The sequence below is a fragment of the Canis lupus genome, chromosome 5 (assembly GCF_011100685.1).
Source record: "Canis lupus familiaris isolate Mischka breed German Shepherd chromosome 5, alternate assembly UU_Cfam_GSD_1.0, whole genome shotgun sequence".
NCBI classification, from domain to species: Eukaryota; Metazoa; Chordata; class Mammalia; order Carnivora; family Canidae; genus Canis; species Canis lupus.
In genome coordinates this window covers 39,479,796-39,497,187 of record NC_049226.1, presented here as the reverse complement: position 1 = coordinate 39,497,187, position 17,392 = coordinate 39,479,796, and the positions used below count along the sequence as shown (strand labels likewise).

At 37.0% G+C, this 17,392-nt stretch overlaps 1 pseudogene; it reads left to right on the top strand.

Moving 5' to 3' along the window:
- The first annotated feature begins 16,570 nt into the window (after positions 1–16,570).
- On the top strand, positions 16,571–16,810 carry LOC119871757 (annotated as a pseudogene).
- The last annotated feature ends 582 nt before the right edge of the window (positions 16,811–17,392 follow it).

Here is a 17,392-nt window from a genome sequence, read left to right as displayed (position 1 = left end):
CTAACTCTTTCATATAGCACCAGGATTTCAGGAGTAAGAGAGTTAGAAAAAAAAGTATTTATTTATTCAAAAGCTTTTGAGAGAGAACGAGAGAGAGCACGATGGGGGAGGAGACAGAGAAGTAGGCTCCCCGCTGAGCAAGGAACCCAATGCGGGGCTCAATCTCAGGAACCTGGGATCATGACCTGAGCTGAAGGCAGATACTTAACTGACTGAGCCACCCAGGTACCTCTGAAAGTTTTATTTTATTATTATTTTTTAAAGATTTTATTTACTCATGACAGGCACAGAGAGGCAGACACATAGGCAGAGGGAGAAGGCTCCCTGAGGGGAGCCAGATGTGGGACTCAATTCCAGGATACTGGGATCACAACCTGAGCCAAAGGCAGATAGTCAACCACTGAGCCACCCTGGTGCCCCCTGAAAAATTATTTTTAAAAATCTTTACTTTGACTGAAATTGGAATTTAAAAAAAATTATTTTTATTTACAGATTGTTTTCTTACTCAGCCTTGTTGTTCTTGAACTTAAATGAACAGAACTCTTGAATATAATAAAAAATAATCTCTAAGAATTCCATATTTTCATATAAGGTTAGAATGAGATCATTTTAAGTTACATTAGCTCTTGGCCTAATGCAAACTGCAGCTGCATTTAGGCATAATGTAACAAAAAAAATCTTTTTTTTTTAACAAAAATAATCTGTGTGCAGCATTACCATGATGTTCAAGTATTGTCTTAATATGGATCTAAGAGTTTAAAGAAGGCAATACTGAAGATGATTTTAAATGAATCTTCTTTTTAAAACAGTACACACAATATAAACATTTTAAAATTTTTTTTATTTATTTATGATAGTCATACAGAGAGAGAGAGAGAGAGAGAGGCAGAGACACAGGCAGAGGGAGAAGCAGGCTCCATGCACCGAGAGCCCGACATGGGATTCGATCCCGGGTCTCCAGGATCGCGCCCTGGGCCAAAGGCAGGCGCCAAACCGCTGCGCCACCCAGGGATCCCACATTATAAACATTTTGAAAATGAAATACAAGTTTTCATCTTCAAATGTGTCTATATATTTCATAAATTTATCTTCATGTATTGAGCTTTTGTTCTAGATGGAAGAATATGAAAAAATCTTTAGACTTAGTGCTTTGTCCAGTCTTTATCTTCCTCAGAGTAGACATTATTTTGACTTTTTAATTTTTGCTTGAAAGCTATTTTAGATATCACTGTTTTTTTTTTTTTAAAAGATGTTATTTATTTGAGAAAGAGAGAGCATGAGTCGGGAGGGGCAGAAGGAGAGGGGGAAGCAGATGCTCCTGCTTGAGCATGGAGCCAGTCAGGTGCCTCCCCATCTGTATAATGAGATTAAAACATATATATATGGCCCAGAATAAACATGTTATATCTCTTGTTTCTAGGTGGCAAGATTTAGATTGTTTACTTAACATTTTTCTCTATTTTTACACTTATTACAATAAGAATGTTATTTCTACAATAAAACACAAGGCTATTTTAATTTTTATAAAGACTTGGAATAAACAAAAATTACAAAGTGATATTAGGGGACACCTGGTGGCTCAGTGGTTGAGAATCCGCCTTTGGCTCAGGGCGTGATCCCAGATTTCCAGGATCAAGTCCCATATCAGTTCCTTGCATGGGGCCTGCTTCTCCTCCCTCTGCCTGTGTCTCTGCCTCTCTCTCCATGTCTCCCATGAATAAATAAAATCTTAAAAAAATAAAGTGATTATTAGGGTGGTTGGGTTTCTTTTTTCTATCTTCCTTAGAATCTAGCAATATAATTATATAGATTTTAGAAGATAAAATTAATTTTTTAAAATTTTGCATTTTATTTTCTTTCTATATGTTAGATTATCTACTAGTTTTTATTTTTCAAATTAATGTAATTCTTTAAGAGATTGATGAACCAAAGACTTTTATTTTAATTCTCAATTTTGAAGTTGAATACTTACTTCCACAGTTCACTCTGCTACATTTGTTGTACTAAAAAATTGATTTCCGAAACATTTTTGGTATTCAGTGAAAATCTAAAGAATGATATTAGGAAAAAAATCCCATGTCAATTATGGTTAATGCATTTTTTTTAATTCTTTTTTTTTTTTTATGATAGGCACACAGTGAGAGAGAGAGAGGCAGAGACACAGGCAGAGGGAGAAGCAGGTTCCATGCACCGGGAGCCTGACGTGGGATTCGATCCAGGGTCTCCAGGATCGCTCCCTGGGCCAAAGGCAGGCGCTAAACCACTGTGCCACCCAGGGATCCCTGGTTAATCTATTAACTCTAAAATTTCTGGTAAGCCATAAAACTGGATATATAATTAATTTCCCATCTTTGTTATAGTTGTAAGTTTCACTCTCCAGAATTTTTAAAAAAGATTTTATTTATGAGAGATACAGAGAGAGAAGCAGAGACATAGGCAGAGGGAGAGGCAGGCTCCCTATATGGGACTTGACCCCAGGACCCCAGGATCATGACCTGAGCCAAAGGCTGATGCTCAACCACTGAGCCACCCAGGTGCCCCATCTCCAGAATTTTTTTTTTGATGAATATGAGTTGTAAATAATTACTGAAGATTTACCTTCCCATGGTAATTAAATGTACAGAATATATGTTAGCATGTATTCTCTGGGAACGGACATTGTATGACATCTTGTATTCTTTACATTCATACTCTTTGCTATGTTTGCTGATATATGGTAAGGCTTGAGCTACATCTGAAAGCTTTTTCACATTCATTTATAAGATTTTCCTCTAGTATGTACTCTATAATGTAAAGTCAGAATTACTCCTGAAGGTGTTCCCACATTCCTTTCATGCATATGGCTTCTCACTGATATGAACTCTCCAACAAACATAAGCTGTAATACACTGATAAAACTTTCCTGATATTCCTTCTCTTCACTGTGTTCTCAAATGCACAGCAAGGTAAGAACCTCTTCTGAAGGCCTTTCCACATTCATCACATTTGTGGGGTGTCTCTTGTTTGAATTCTCTGATATTCTATATCATTTGGCTGAATGCACTTCCCATAGTCATTACATATAAGTGGTTTCTCCTGCATTTGTATTATTTTTTTTAAATTTTTATTTATTTATGATAGTCACAGAGAGAGAGAGAGAGAGAGAGGCAGAGACACAGGCAGAGGGAGAAGCAGGCTCCATGCACCGGGAGCCCGACGTGGGATTCGATCCCAGGTCTCCAGGATCGCACCCTGGGCCAAAGGCAGGCGCCAAACTGCTGCGCCACCCAGGGATCCCTGCATTTGTATTATTTGATGGGCATTGAGGCCTGAATTAGCAGGGAAGACTATCACATTTATTACATTTGTAAGGTTTCTCACTGGTATGAGATAATTTATGCAGACTGAGCTGAGACATGTTAGTGAGAGATTTCCTACATTCATTATATTTATGGTTTTTCTTCATTATGGGTCTTCTGATGTACAATTACTCCTGAAAGATTTCCCACAATAGGTGCATTTACATGGTTTCAATCCAGTGTGAACTTTCGCATGTTCTGTGAGACTTACCATTTGAGTGAATGCTTTCTTACATTCAGTACATTGGTGTGTATGGTTTCTCCCAGTACAAATTCTGTGGTGAAAAATTAGGTATGATTTTAGCCTGAATGATTCCTTGCATTCATTTTAGCCTTATGGTTTCTCTTCTGTATGAATTTGATTATGAATAATAAGAGATGAGGAATACAAGAAAGCGTTTCCAGCCTGAATGATTCCTTGCATTCATTTTAGCCTTATGGTTTCTCTTCTGTATGAATTTGATTATGAATAATAAGAGATGAGGAATACAAGAAAGCGTTTCCACATCCACTGCATTTATATGGTTTTTCTCTAGTATGAATTCTTTGACGTACAGTAAGTCTTGATTTATTTCTAAAGGCTCTCCCACATTCATTACATTTATATGGCTTCTCCTTTGTATGGATTCTCTGATGTTCTATTAAGTTTTCTGTACAACAAAATGACTTACCATATTCATTACATTCATAGAGTTTCTCTCCAGTGTGCACTCTAACATGCAGAGCAAGGTTTGAGTTACTCCTGAAGACTTTCCCACATTGTTACATCTATTGGGTTTCTCTCCAGTATGAATTCTCTGATGTATTGTAAAATCTGGGATACTCCTGAATGCTTTCCCACATTCACTACATTTATAATGGCCTTTCTTCAGAATGGGTCCACATGCACAGTAAGGTATGAATTATTATTGAAAGTTTTTCCACAATCACTACTTTTGTAGGGCTTCTCTCCAATGTGAATTCTTTGATGCTTGATAAGTTTTGAGGTTTGACTGAAGGCTTTAACACATTCATGAGGTATATAAGGTTTCTCTCCATTATCAATTCTCAGATGTTGGGTAAGGTATGCACATCAGCTGAAGGCTTTTCCGCAGTGTACTGATAAGGGTTGTTTTCAGCATGAATTTGCTGATATGCAATTACTGTTGAAGAAACAGTGACGGTTTCCCCACATTCATTACATTTATAGGGTTTTCTTATATTGATTAAGGTATGCTGGTTGACTGACAACTTTCCCACTTTTATCACATTCATATGGTTTCTCTTTAGTATGCATTCTCTGGTGTTGAGTAAGTGATAACCTAAAACTAATTCCACATGTATTATATTTTTAAGATTCCTCTTTACCATTAATTATCTATTTTAAGTCTAGGCCTGTTCCATATCTCTGCTACCTTTAGTAGTCTTGAAAATTGTCTTGCCCAAGTAGATTCCTGATTGAATAATTAGCTTAGAGTTTTCTTTACAACTTTGTCCACATAGATCGCTTTTGTGATGACTGTCTTCTGTAACAATTCTCTGTTCCTGGGATCCCTGGGTGGCGCAGCGGTTTAGCGCCTGCCTTTGGCCCAGGGCGCGATCCTGGAGACCGGGGATCGAATCCCACGTCAGGATCCCGGTGCATGGAGCCTGCTTCTCCCTCTGCCTGTGTCTCTGCCTCTCTCTCTCTCTCTCTGTGTGACTAACATAAAAAAAAAAAAAAAAAGTCTTTAAAAAAAAAAAAAGAATTCTCTGTTCCTGAGAGAGAATAGACTTCAACAAGAAGTAACTTTCTCCAGTGAGAGTATTTTTTTCCATGGGTGATTATTCTTCCATTTAAATTTTCTCAACTATTTTTAAAACATTTATTTATTTATTTATTTATTTATTTATTTATTCATTCATTCATTCATTCATTAGAGACACAGAGAGAGGCAGAGACAAAGGCAGAGGGAGAAGCAGGCTCCATACAGGGAGCCCAGTGGGGGACTTGACCCCCTGACCCCAAGATCACACCCTGGGCAGAAGGCAGAGGCTCACCTGCTGAGCCACCCAGCATCCCTAAATTTTCTCAACTATTTTGTCTCAATTATCTGTTATCTCTTTTCTGCGATTCTCTTAAAATAGAGTTCCATGGGTCATTTTTAATGAATCTTCCTATTATGGTCCCCTAGCAAGTTTCTTCTTCACAAGTATCTGTTGTAGGAACAGGTTGCTTAGTTTGGGGGTTGATCTTCCAGCCTGAAAGAGATGGAAAAAGCAGATTATTTCCAATGCAAAGGGGAAAGTTAACTGCTGTAGTGTAAATATGATCATGAAAATGAAAAGGATCAGCTTTCTACTACACAGTTATTATTAAAATGACTTCCAATCATCTGTTTAAAGCATAGAAACATCACAATGAATTTTTATTTTATTAGCTTTTCTCCCACATCCACCTACACATGGAATATAATATAGCCACAAAATATTTTTAAAAGACCTAAATATTATACTAGATATTTTAAGGTTTAAAAAATAAGATAAAAGCAATATATGAAGGTATATAAAATATAATTCCATTTCTTTAAAACAATGACCATTGTCCCCACATGTGAATATTTATGTACATATATATGTGTGTATTTGATTACAGGAAAAATTTGTCATCATGAAGGGCTACATATGAGTCATAAAGAAAATGACAGAAGAGAGAAAAACAAAAAAGATGGAAGAGCTACATACGGGTTAAAAAAAAGAAGATGGGAAAGACTAGCATTTCTCTCATCCCCTAACAGGAGAGATCATTAAAAGGATTCATTCGTTCACCAAATATTTGTTTATTGAGTGCCCACTATATGCCAGACAGTCTAAGTGTTAGGGATAGGTCAATGAACAAAATGAATAAAGATCTTGCTCTCATGAGCTTACATTCTAGTGAAGGGAGTTCAAAAACAAATGTACAAACAAGAATATATCTAGTATGGCAGAAGGTGATAAGCACTATGGAGAAAAATAAAGAAGGAGAAGAGAATATGGAGTGGTGGGGAGGCTTAAGAGTTGGCAATTTGAAACAAAATCATCAGGGGAGGCCTGAGAAGGTAACCCTGAAGCAGAGACCCAGAGGAAGTGAGGAAGCCAACAAGAATATATTGGTGGGAAAGAGTGCTGCAGGCAGAAGGAACAAAATGCCTGGAAATATGTTCCTGCTTGGCACTTAATATGAGTAGCAGTAGAGATAGAAAAAGTTTGAAGAAAAATGAGCATTCTGAGAAAGCAGTCTGAGGGAAGGGCTTGTGCAAAAGCAGTAAATGAAGGCAGTGAAGACAAAGCAGCAGCAGAAGCTGAAAGTATAAGTTAATGATATATTATGGGAAAGAAATGGCTGAAAGAACAGGGGCTAGGGGTATAAACCAACTTACACCTTCCAAATGAGTATTTGGTGAAGCACCTCTTACTCCACAGTCTGGATGCTATGAAGGCCCCCATTTCTAGTAGGAGAAGGAAGAACTGACCAGCGGCTCGGGATGTAGAAACTTCAAGGAAAGTATGAGAAAATTTGGAGAGTGAGGCACTTGAGATAAAAGATACAGGGCCTGGGCAGCTCAGCGGTTTAGCGCTGCCTGCGGCCCAGGGCATGATCCTGGAGACCTGGGACTGAGTCGGGCTCCCTCCATGGAGCCTGCTTCTCCCTCTGCCTGTGTCTCTGCCTCTCTCTCTCTCTCTCTGTGCCTCTCATGAATAAATAAATATAATCTTTTTTTTTTTTTAAAGATACAAGTGAATAGAGAAAACTAATACAGATTACAGTAGAAGGGCCTTTAAAATTAGGCAAGGACAATTCCTGGGCAAGGAAACAATATGATGTGATGTGTGCCAGACTGGAGTAAGGCAGCACCACAACCAGTGAGAGTGAGACCCATAAAGAGCTGATGCAATAAGGTAGGCAAGAAAAAAAAAAAGGAAAGCCTAGAGATAAAAGTAAGGCGGAATCCAAGAAACATGGTTAAGGAAAATACAAAGAGGTTAATGAACAGAGTAAATTCAGGCAAGAATGGAATGAGGTAAAAGCTGCCATAGGGGGCACCTCGTGGCTCAGTGGCTGAGCGTCTGCCTTTGCCTCAGGTCGTCATCCTGGGATCCTGGGATAGAGCCCCACATCTGGCTCCAGCCTGCAGCTGGCTCCTCGCTCAATGGGGAGCCTGCTTCCTCCTGTCCCTCTGCCTGCTGCTTCCCCTGCTTGTGCTCTGTGTCAAAAAAAGTAGATAAAATCTTTTAAAAAAAAAGTGCCATGGTTTCCTCTAGCTTTGAGGAATGAAACAAAAGTGTTACCTCTGACAAAAGGGGAAACTGAGGTTGAAGCCATGTGTCTCCTGCTTTCTTTCTCTGGGAAGGAAGGAGAACAAATGAAAGGAAGAGGATATGTTTAATAAAACCATGTTTAAATATTTTGAGTTTGAAGGAATAGTGAGAAATGAAATGGAGGTGCTTAATAGAGAGTGTCATTGAGGCAAAGAGAAAAGAACTGGACTCTGGTGTCCTCAACACAGAAAGGCCAATTAAAACTCACTGAATAGATGAGCTTAGTAAGTGTCTTTAGGAAGGCAGTGTGATGTGGCTGTTACAAGTATGAACTCTAGGTCCAAATTATCTATTATCTGTGTTTAAATCTCATCTCTGGCTTTATCTGGCAAGTTAAATCTTTTGTGGCACAATTTTTTTTTTTTTGTCAATAAAATGACATGCTGTAAGAGAGTTGCTATGAGAATTAAAATAGTTAATAGTATATAAAATGCTATCTGGGGGAGCCTGGGTGGCTCAGAGGGTTAAGCATACTACTCTTGATTTCATCTTCAGTCATGATCTCAGGGTCATGAGATTGAACCCCATATCAGGCTCCATGTGGACCTGCTTAAGATTCTTTCCCTCCCTATCCCTTTGCCTCTCCCCTCCCTACCATGCACATTCTCTCTCTCTCTCTCTAAAAAAAAATGCTATCTGAATATTTATTAATACTATTATTAGGACAGAGTGAGTGGCCAGTGGGCTTGGGAGCCACATGTAAGAAAGGGCTGGGAAGAGGAAAAAATAGAAAGGAAAAACACTTAAAAGGAGGAAATGAGCAAGACTAGTAAAGTGTTTCAAGAATGCATATATAATGTAAATATCCAACAACTGGAGAACTAAATTATAGTATGTATGAAATTGTAATGACTTAAAAAAATAGAAAAATATTTAGTCACTCACGAAATTGTGTTATATAAAGTGAAAAAAACCTACAAATTTCAAAAATTAAAGGTGTGCTCCCATACTTTATATCACCTTTTATTAAATAGAAATTTATTCCTATATCTCTGTATATAAGATATGTATCATCCATGCTTTTGTGCATAGAAAAAAAGTACAAAAATATATACACTATATATTATCAAAGTAGTTATTGCTGAGCTGAGGATTTTTCAATGAGTTAAAAATTTATTTGTGGGGGGCAGCCCCCGTGGCGCAGCGGTTTAGCGCCACCTGCAACCTGGGGTGTGATCCTGGAGACCTGGGATCAGTCCCACGTCAGGCTCCCTGCATGGAGTCTGCTTCTCCCTCTGCCTGTGTCTCTGCCTCTCTCTCTGTGTGTCTCTCATGAATAAATAAATAAAATCTTTAAAAAAATTTTATTGGGGATCCCTGGGTGGCTCAGCAGTTTAGTGCCTGCCTTTGACCCAGGGCATGATCCTGGAGTCCCAGGATCGAGTCCCACGTCAGGCTCCCGGCATGGAGCCTGCTTCTCCCTCTGCCTGCGTCTCTGCCTCTCTCTCTCTCTATGTCTATCATAAATAAATAAGTAAATAAAAAATAAATAAATAATAAATATTTTTAAAAAATTTATTTGTGGGGACACCTGGGTGGCTCAGTGGTTGAGCATATACCTTTGGCCCAGGGAGTGATCCTGGGATCCAGGATGGAGTCCCACATTGGGCTCCCTGTATGGAGCCTGCTTCTCTCTCTGCCTATGTCTCTGCCTCACTCTGTGTCTCTCATGAATAAATAAAATCTTTAAAAAAATTATTTGCATTTGTATAATCAGATAAAAGTAATTAAAAAGAGAAGGGAAAATGAAACACAGTAGTCAAGGTTGGTAAAAACTTGAAGGAGTAAAGCTCAATGGCTCTTGGTTGAAAAGTCATGACTTTTAAGACAGAGGAGTTTTAGAACAGTTGCAAGGAAAAATTAAAATACACGCCAGGACGATGAATAGGAGCTCAACATCCAGAAATGTAGATACAAATTATAAGCTTATGAAGCCTGACACTAAAAAGGTTTTATTTTTTTTAATTTATTTTTATTTATTTATGATAGAGAGAGAGAGAGAGAGAGAGAGAGAGAGGCAGAGACACAGGCAGAGGGAGAAGCAGGCTCCATGCCGGGAGCCCAACGCAAGACCCAATCCCGGGACTCCAGGATTGCGCCCTGGGCCAAAGGCAGGCGTGAAACCGCTGAGCCACCCAGGGATCCCCCAAAAGTTTTTATTTTTTAAAAAGATTTTATTTATTTGAGATAGAGCATGCACTAGTGGGCAGAGGACAGAGGGTTAGCAGAAAGTAGACTCTGCTAAGCAGGGAGTCTGACATGGGGCTCAATCCCAGGACCCTGGGATTATGACTTAAGCTAAAGGTAGACATTTAACTGATTGAGCCATTGTCTGATGTCAGATAAATCAGACATTTAACTGATTTAGGCACCCCTAAAAGAAAAATTCAAAAAATAACTAGAAAAGTCACATCAAATAGAAAAAGATTTTTTAAAAACCCCACCAAATTTATATGCATGTATGAATACAGAAAGGAAAGTATAGCCAGAATAGGATCAGACTGAGGTTTCTCCTAGGAATAAAAGACCCAGAAAAAGCAGCATGGGATGAAATGAGATACAGACAAGTAAAGAATATTGAAGATCAAAAGATGGATCCTCTCCCTGTGAAACAGCTATGACAAGAGTTAACTTAAATTTTTTTTTTCAAAAAATAAAAAAATAATAAAAATATTTTTTTTTCTCCAAAAGACGATTTTTTAAACACTAAGTGAGGGTGTCACTTGCAATGAACCTTAACATCCTGGTTCTCATCTTTTTACCTGGATAGAGGCTTCTTGAAATCTGTCTCACCACCATCCAAGGTTCTTTTCCTACCTCCAACTAGAAAATCATGTCTGGTTTGGAAACTGCAAGCCTTGTTCAGGAAAAAAGGAAATGGGACTTGACCATGTTGGTAACAAAAAGGCATTCCAGAATTCAGTGAGGTCATCAATCTTTTGGAAGGTGTGGCCAGTATAAGGAGTTCCATTTCATTACAAAAGTATCTGGGGAGTACTATGTTCCCTAGTGAACACAGTGAAATACACTGTGTCACAGAATGAATATAGGTCAACCCCCCCTACTCCCCAAAAGGGCAGAATGGAAATATCCTACAAGAGATTTTAGTAGAGATAGTCCTAAGTCTTGAGATTATTCTCAGGTATGACTTTCAAGGTAAGCCACTGAAAATCTAAATTTTTCACTCTATGAAGAACAGAGTTTTTACTTGGAAATGGGGGGTAGAATTATTCCATAAAGGATCCATAAGAAATCACAAAGCCCAGGACCCTAAGCTCCATTTGGTCCAGGAGAAAGATGAAGAGTCACAGAAAAGAAACTATTCTTACCCAGAGAGACAAGGTTCCTGATTTCTAGGTATAGATTCCCTGGTGTAGGGTCCATTAACTTCTGTCCTTCCCAATGGCCACATTCCTGAATGCCATTGATTCCTAAACATCAAGTATATTATAACAATACAATACTATCCATTACATAGCTTATTGGGAAGAAAAATACATATAGTATCAATAGGGAGATTCATGCAAACAGAAAATCCCTCATTTGGAAGGGAGCATACAAGTCATTTAGTCCCATTTCTAAGAAGGTATTTGAATATCCTCAGCAAGTAGTCACCTAATCTCCACCTAAACTGCTCCAAGGAGTAAAACTTGTTATTTTTAAAGACAGCCTACATCATTCTCAGAAGCTTTTCATGATTAGCATAAATGTTTATAATCTGAATAAAAATCTCCCTTCAAGTAACATTTAGTCACTGGCTTATGATTTGAAATTGAAAAGTATAAGTTTCTTCCTTCACTAGTTTAAAATTTTGTTAAATATATAAGACACAGAAGAATGTCTATAAAAAACCACTATAAATTGAACAACAGTGTATGCCTACCTAGCTTAAAAAAATAAAACATTATCAGTACATTGAAAATCACCCATGTGTCCTCCCTGGATTTTATCCTTGCAGAAGTAAAACCTGTCCTAAATGTTTTGTTAAATTTTTCCTCGCTTTTCTTTATAGTTTTATAGTTTAACCAAATGTATATGTATCTCTAAACAGTACACCAATTAATTTTTCTTCTACTTTAATATTATATAAATCAATTGTATAGATCAAACTTAAATGACCATCAATTTAATATACACTGCTATGTGCATAAGACGTTATATATAAATCTAATGGTAACCACAAATCAAAAAGTGGTAATAGATACGCAAAAAATAAAAAGAAAGGAATCTATTTCACAAATGAAAGCCAGCAAACCATGAGAGAAGAAAGGAACAGAGAACTGCAGAAAAAAACTGTAACAAGTAATAAAATGTACATACCTATCAATAAATACTTTGAATGTAAATGAACTAAATGCTTCAATCAAAAGACACAGGATGACAGAGTGGATTAAAAAAAACAGACCTAGCTACATGCTACCTTCTTTTCAGGCTTAATGCCACATGCAGATTGAAAGCAAAGGGATGGAAAAGGATTTATTGTGCAAATGAATGTGAAAAGAAAGCCACAGTAGCAATATTTATATTGGACAAAATAGACTTTAAAACAAAAACTTTCATAAAAGACAAACAGGGCAGCCTGGGTGGCTCAGTGGTTTAGCACCGCCTTTGGCCCAGGGCATGATCCTGGAGACCTGGGATCGACCTCCATGTCAGGTTCCCTGCATGGAGCTTGTTTCTCCCTCTGCCTGTATCTCTTCCTCTCTCTCTCTCTCTCTCTCTCTCTCTGTCTCTCATGAATAAATAAATAATAAAATCTTAAAAAAAAAAAACAAAATCAAAATCAAAAGGAAACAACAGCTTTGAATGACACAGCAGAATACACATTCTTTTCAAGTTTACATGGAACATTCTCCAGAATAGATCATGTTAGGTCACAAGACATGTCTCAACAAGTAAAAAAGACTGAAGTCATACCATGCATGTTTTCCGACCATAATGCTGTGAAACTAGAAATAAACCACAAGAAAAAAATCTAGAAAGAACATAAACATATGGAGGTTAAATAACATGGTACTGTACAATAAAGGGCCAACCAAGAAATCAAAGAGTAAATAAAATATACACAGACACAAATGAAAATGAAAATACAATGGTCCAAAATCTTTAAGATGCAGCAAAAACTGTGCTAAGACAGAAATTTATAGCAATACAGGCCTACATTAAGAAGCAAGAAGCAGGGGTGCCTGGGTGGCTCAATGGTTCAGAGTCTGCCTTTAGCTCAGGTCATGATCCCAGGGTTCTGGGATCGAGTCCTACACCAGGTTCTGTACAGGGAGCCTGCTTCTCCCTCTGCCTATGTCTCTCTGTGTCTCTCATGAATAAATAAATAAAATCTTTTAAAAAATAAAAAAGCATGAAGCATCTCACATAAACAACCTAGCATTATAGATTAAAGGAATTAGAAACAGAAGAACAAACAAAACCCAAAACCAGTAGAAAGAAGGAAATTAATAAAGATTAGAACAGAAAGAAATAAAATAGTAACTAAAAGAACAATAGAATGGATCTTTGAAACCAGGAGCTGGTTCTTTGAAAATATCAACAAAATTGAAAAATGTTTAGCCAGACTCATCAAAAAAGGGGGAGAGGTACTCAAACAAAATCAGAAATGAAAGTGGAGAAATAACCAAAACAGAAATATAAATGGTTATAAGAGCATATTATGAAAAACTATATGCCAGCAAATTTGACACCCTAGAAGAGAGAAATTCCTAAAAACATATAACCTTCTAAAATGAATCAGGAATAGAAAATTTGAACTATCAGTAATGAAATTGAATCAGTAATTTTAAAACTCCCAACAACCAAAAGACCAGGACCAATGGCTTCACAGGTGAATTGTACCAAGCATTTACAGATGAGTTAATACTTATTGTTCCCAAAGTATTTCAAAAAAATAGAAGAGGAAGGAAAACTTCCAAATCCATATTTTGAGGCCAGCATTACCCTGATACTAAAACCAGAAAAGACATTGCAAAAAGAACTTCATGCTGATATGTCTGATGCAAAAATCCTCAACAGAATATTAGTAAACTAAATCCAATAATACATTTAAAAAATCATTCACCACGATCAACTGGGATTTAAGGATGCAAAGGTGGTTCAGTATTCACAAATCAATCAGTGGAATGCATCACATCAGCAAGAGAAAGGATAAAAACCACATGATCATTTCGATAAATGCAGAAAAAGCATTTGACCAAGTACAAACAAAAAGTAGGTTTGTTTATGATGAAATCCCTCAAAAAGTAGGTTTGGAGGAAACATACTTCAACATAACAAAGCCATGTATAAAATACCCACAGCTAACATCATCTCATTGGTGAAAAATAGAGCATTTCCCCTAAGATCAGGAATAAGACAAGGATGTCCACTCTTATCACTTTTATTCAATATGGTCCTAGAAGCCCTAGTCACAGAAATCAGACAAGAAGAAATAAAAGGTATCCAAATTGGTAAAGAAGAAGTAAAACTTTCACTATTTGTAGATGGTATACTATATATAGAAAACCCTAAAGATTCCACCAAAAAATTATTAGAACTGATAAATGAGTTTAGTAAAATTGTAGGATACAAAATCTATATACAGAAATCCATTGTACTTTTTGCACCAATAATGAAGTAGCAGAAAGAGAAATTAAGAAAATCCCATTTTCAGTTATACCACACACACACACAAAATCTAGGGATAAACTTAACCAAGGAGGTTAAAGACCTGTACTCCGAAAACTATGAAACATTGATTGAGGAAATTAAAGATCACACAAACAGGGCAGCCCAGGTGGCTCAGCGGTTTAGCACCGCCTTCCGTCCAGGGTGTGATCCCAGGGACCCGGAATCCAGTCCCATGTCGGGCTCCTTGCATGGAGCCTGCTTCTCCTTCTGCCTGTGTCTCTGCCTCTCTCAATCTGTGTCTCTCGTGAATGAATAAATAAATGAAATCTTAAAATAAATAAAGATCACACAAAGAAATGGAAGGATATTTCATGCTCATGGAGAGGGAGAACAAATATTGTTAAAATGTCCATACTATCCCCATAGCAATCTACAGACTCATGCAATCCCTACCAAAATACCAACAGCATTTTTCACAGAACTACAACAAATCATCCTAAAATCTGTATGGAACCACAAAAGATCCTGAATGGCAATCTCAAAAAAGAACAAAACTGGAAGTGTCACAATCCCAGATTTCAAGATATACTACAAAACTGTAGTGATCAAAACAGTTGGCACAAAAATAGACACATAGAACAATGGAACAGAGTAGGAAGCCCAGGAGTAAACCCACAAAAATATGGCCAATTCATCTTTGACAAAGGAGGCAAGAATATGCAATGGGAAAAAGAGCCTTCACCAAATAGTGTTGGGGAAACTGGACAGCTAGTGCAAAAGAATGAAACTGGACCTCTTTCTTTCACCATATACAAAAACAAACTAAAAAAGGATTAAAGACTTAAATGTGAGACCTGAAATCATAAAAATCCTAGAAGACAGCATAGGCAATAATTTCTCTGACATCAGCCATAGTAACATTTTTAAAGATAGATCTCCTAAGGTAAGGGAAACAAAACCAAAACTAAACTATTAAGACTACATCAAAATAAAAAGCTTCTGCATAGCAAAGGAAATAATTGACAAAACCAAAAGAAAATCTACTGAATGGGAGAAGATATTTGCAAATGATGTGTCTAATAAGGAGTTAGTATCCAAAATATATAAAGAACTGATAACAACACCCAAAAAAACCCACATAACCCTACTAAAAATGGGCAGAAGACATGAGCAGACATTTCTCCAAAAAAGACATTCAAATGGCCAATAGACACATGAAAAAATGTTCAACATCACTAATCATCAGGGAAATGCAAATCAAAACCACAATGAGGTATCACCTCAAACCTGTCAAAATGGCTAAAATCAAAATCACAAGAAACAACAAGGGTTGGTGAGGATGTGGAGAAAAAGGAACTCTCTTGCACTGTTGGTAGGAATGCAAACTCGTGTGGCCACTGCGGAAAACATTATGGAAGTTCCTCAAAAAATTAAAAACAGAATTACCATATGATCCAGTAATTCCACTGCTAGGTACTTACTGAAAAAAATGAAAACACTAATTTGAAAAGATATATACACTCTTAGGTTTACTGTAGTATTATTTACAATAGCCAAATTATGGAGGCAACCCGTGTCCCATCAACAGATGAATGGATAAATATGTGGTACATATATACAATGGAATATTATTCAGCCATACAAGAATGAAATCTTGTTATTAGTAACAGGCTGTATCTAGAGACCATTATGCTAAGTGAAATAAGTCAGTTGGCAAAAGACAAATACCATATAATTCCACTCATCTGAGGAATTTAGGAAACAAAACAAAGAAAAAAAAGACAAAAACACCAGACTCTAAATTAGAGAGAACATAATGGTGGTTACCAGAGGAGAGGTCAAACAGGTGAAGGGAATTAGGAGGACATTTATCTTGATGAGCACTTAGTAATGAATAGACTTGTTGAGTCACTATATTGTACACCTGAAACTAATATAGTACAGTATGTTAATTATACTGGAATTTAAAAAACTAAAAAATATAGCTACTTTATAGCTCTGCCTGAATAGGCCTAGATGTAGTGGCAGCCCAATAGCAATGACTACTCCTGGGACCCAGGAAAGCAGTAGGACATATATATAAAATTAGTGATTTATAATATCAATAGCCATTCTCAAAATGAACTTTTAGAAAGATCCAATTTCTACAGGTACAAAGACTATACTAAAACATAGCAAAAATCTTAAGATTTATAGGTAGAAAGTTACAATACTTTTTAAAAAGGACATTAAAAACTTGAGCTCTCTTTCCTTTTCTCTGCCATCATGGTAAGTATGGTTGACTGTTCCTTGTCATGTTTTCTCACATGGCTTTTACGATCAAGTGATTCCCAGCCAAGGAATAAAAGCAGGATGGTCCCATTCCACAGTGGATTCAGATGAAAACTGGTGATAAAATCAGATACAATTCCAAGAGGAGGCACTAGAGAAGAACCAACTTGGGTCTAAAAGAATGGCATATAAGAAGGCACGCATATTTATGTTGCATGAAGGTCATGTGCTCCTGTACTATCACTGTAAACATCCTTACTTAGACTTGTTTTATCAGGGAAATGATTTTTCTGTTACTAAGCTTCTACACCAGTAGGTTGGTTCAGTAAAAAATATGAGACCTTTTAATTGGAAAAAAAAAGGACATTAAAACTTGAAAAATGGAAACCCATACCATGTTTCCAAATGGGCAGACTTAATGTATATCAATCATCTCCAAATTAATCTATAGATTAAAATAATATAATTCCAATATAATTCCAATTATAATGGCATATTTTCTAAAACTTGATAAGTTGATTATAAAGTTCTAGTGTCTATGGCCATACCACCCTGAACGTGCCCGATCTCGTCTGATCTGGGAAGCTAAGCAGGGTTGGGCCTGGTTAGTACTTGGATGGGGGTTACCTAAAGTTCTAGTAAAGCCAGTATGCTAGAATAGTCCAGAAACATTCCAAAAAGAAAAATATCAGAAACCTATGTACCTGGTACTATTTCTTTATTCTTTATTCTGTTTGACTCATTTATTTATACATTTGTGCACCAGGATCATACTGTCCTGATTAATAGAGATTTAAAGCACTAGCAGGTATCTAGTAGAATATGTTTCTGGTATCTTATCAATT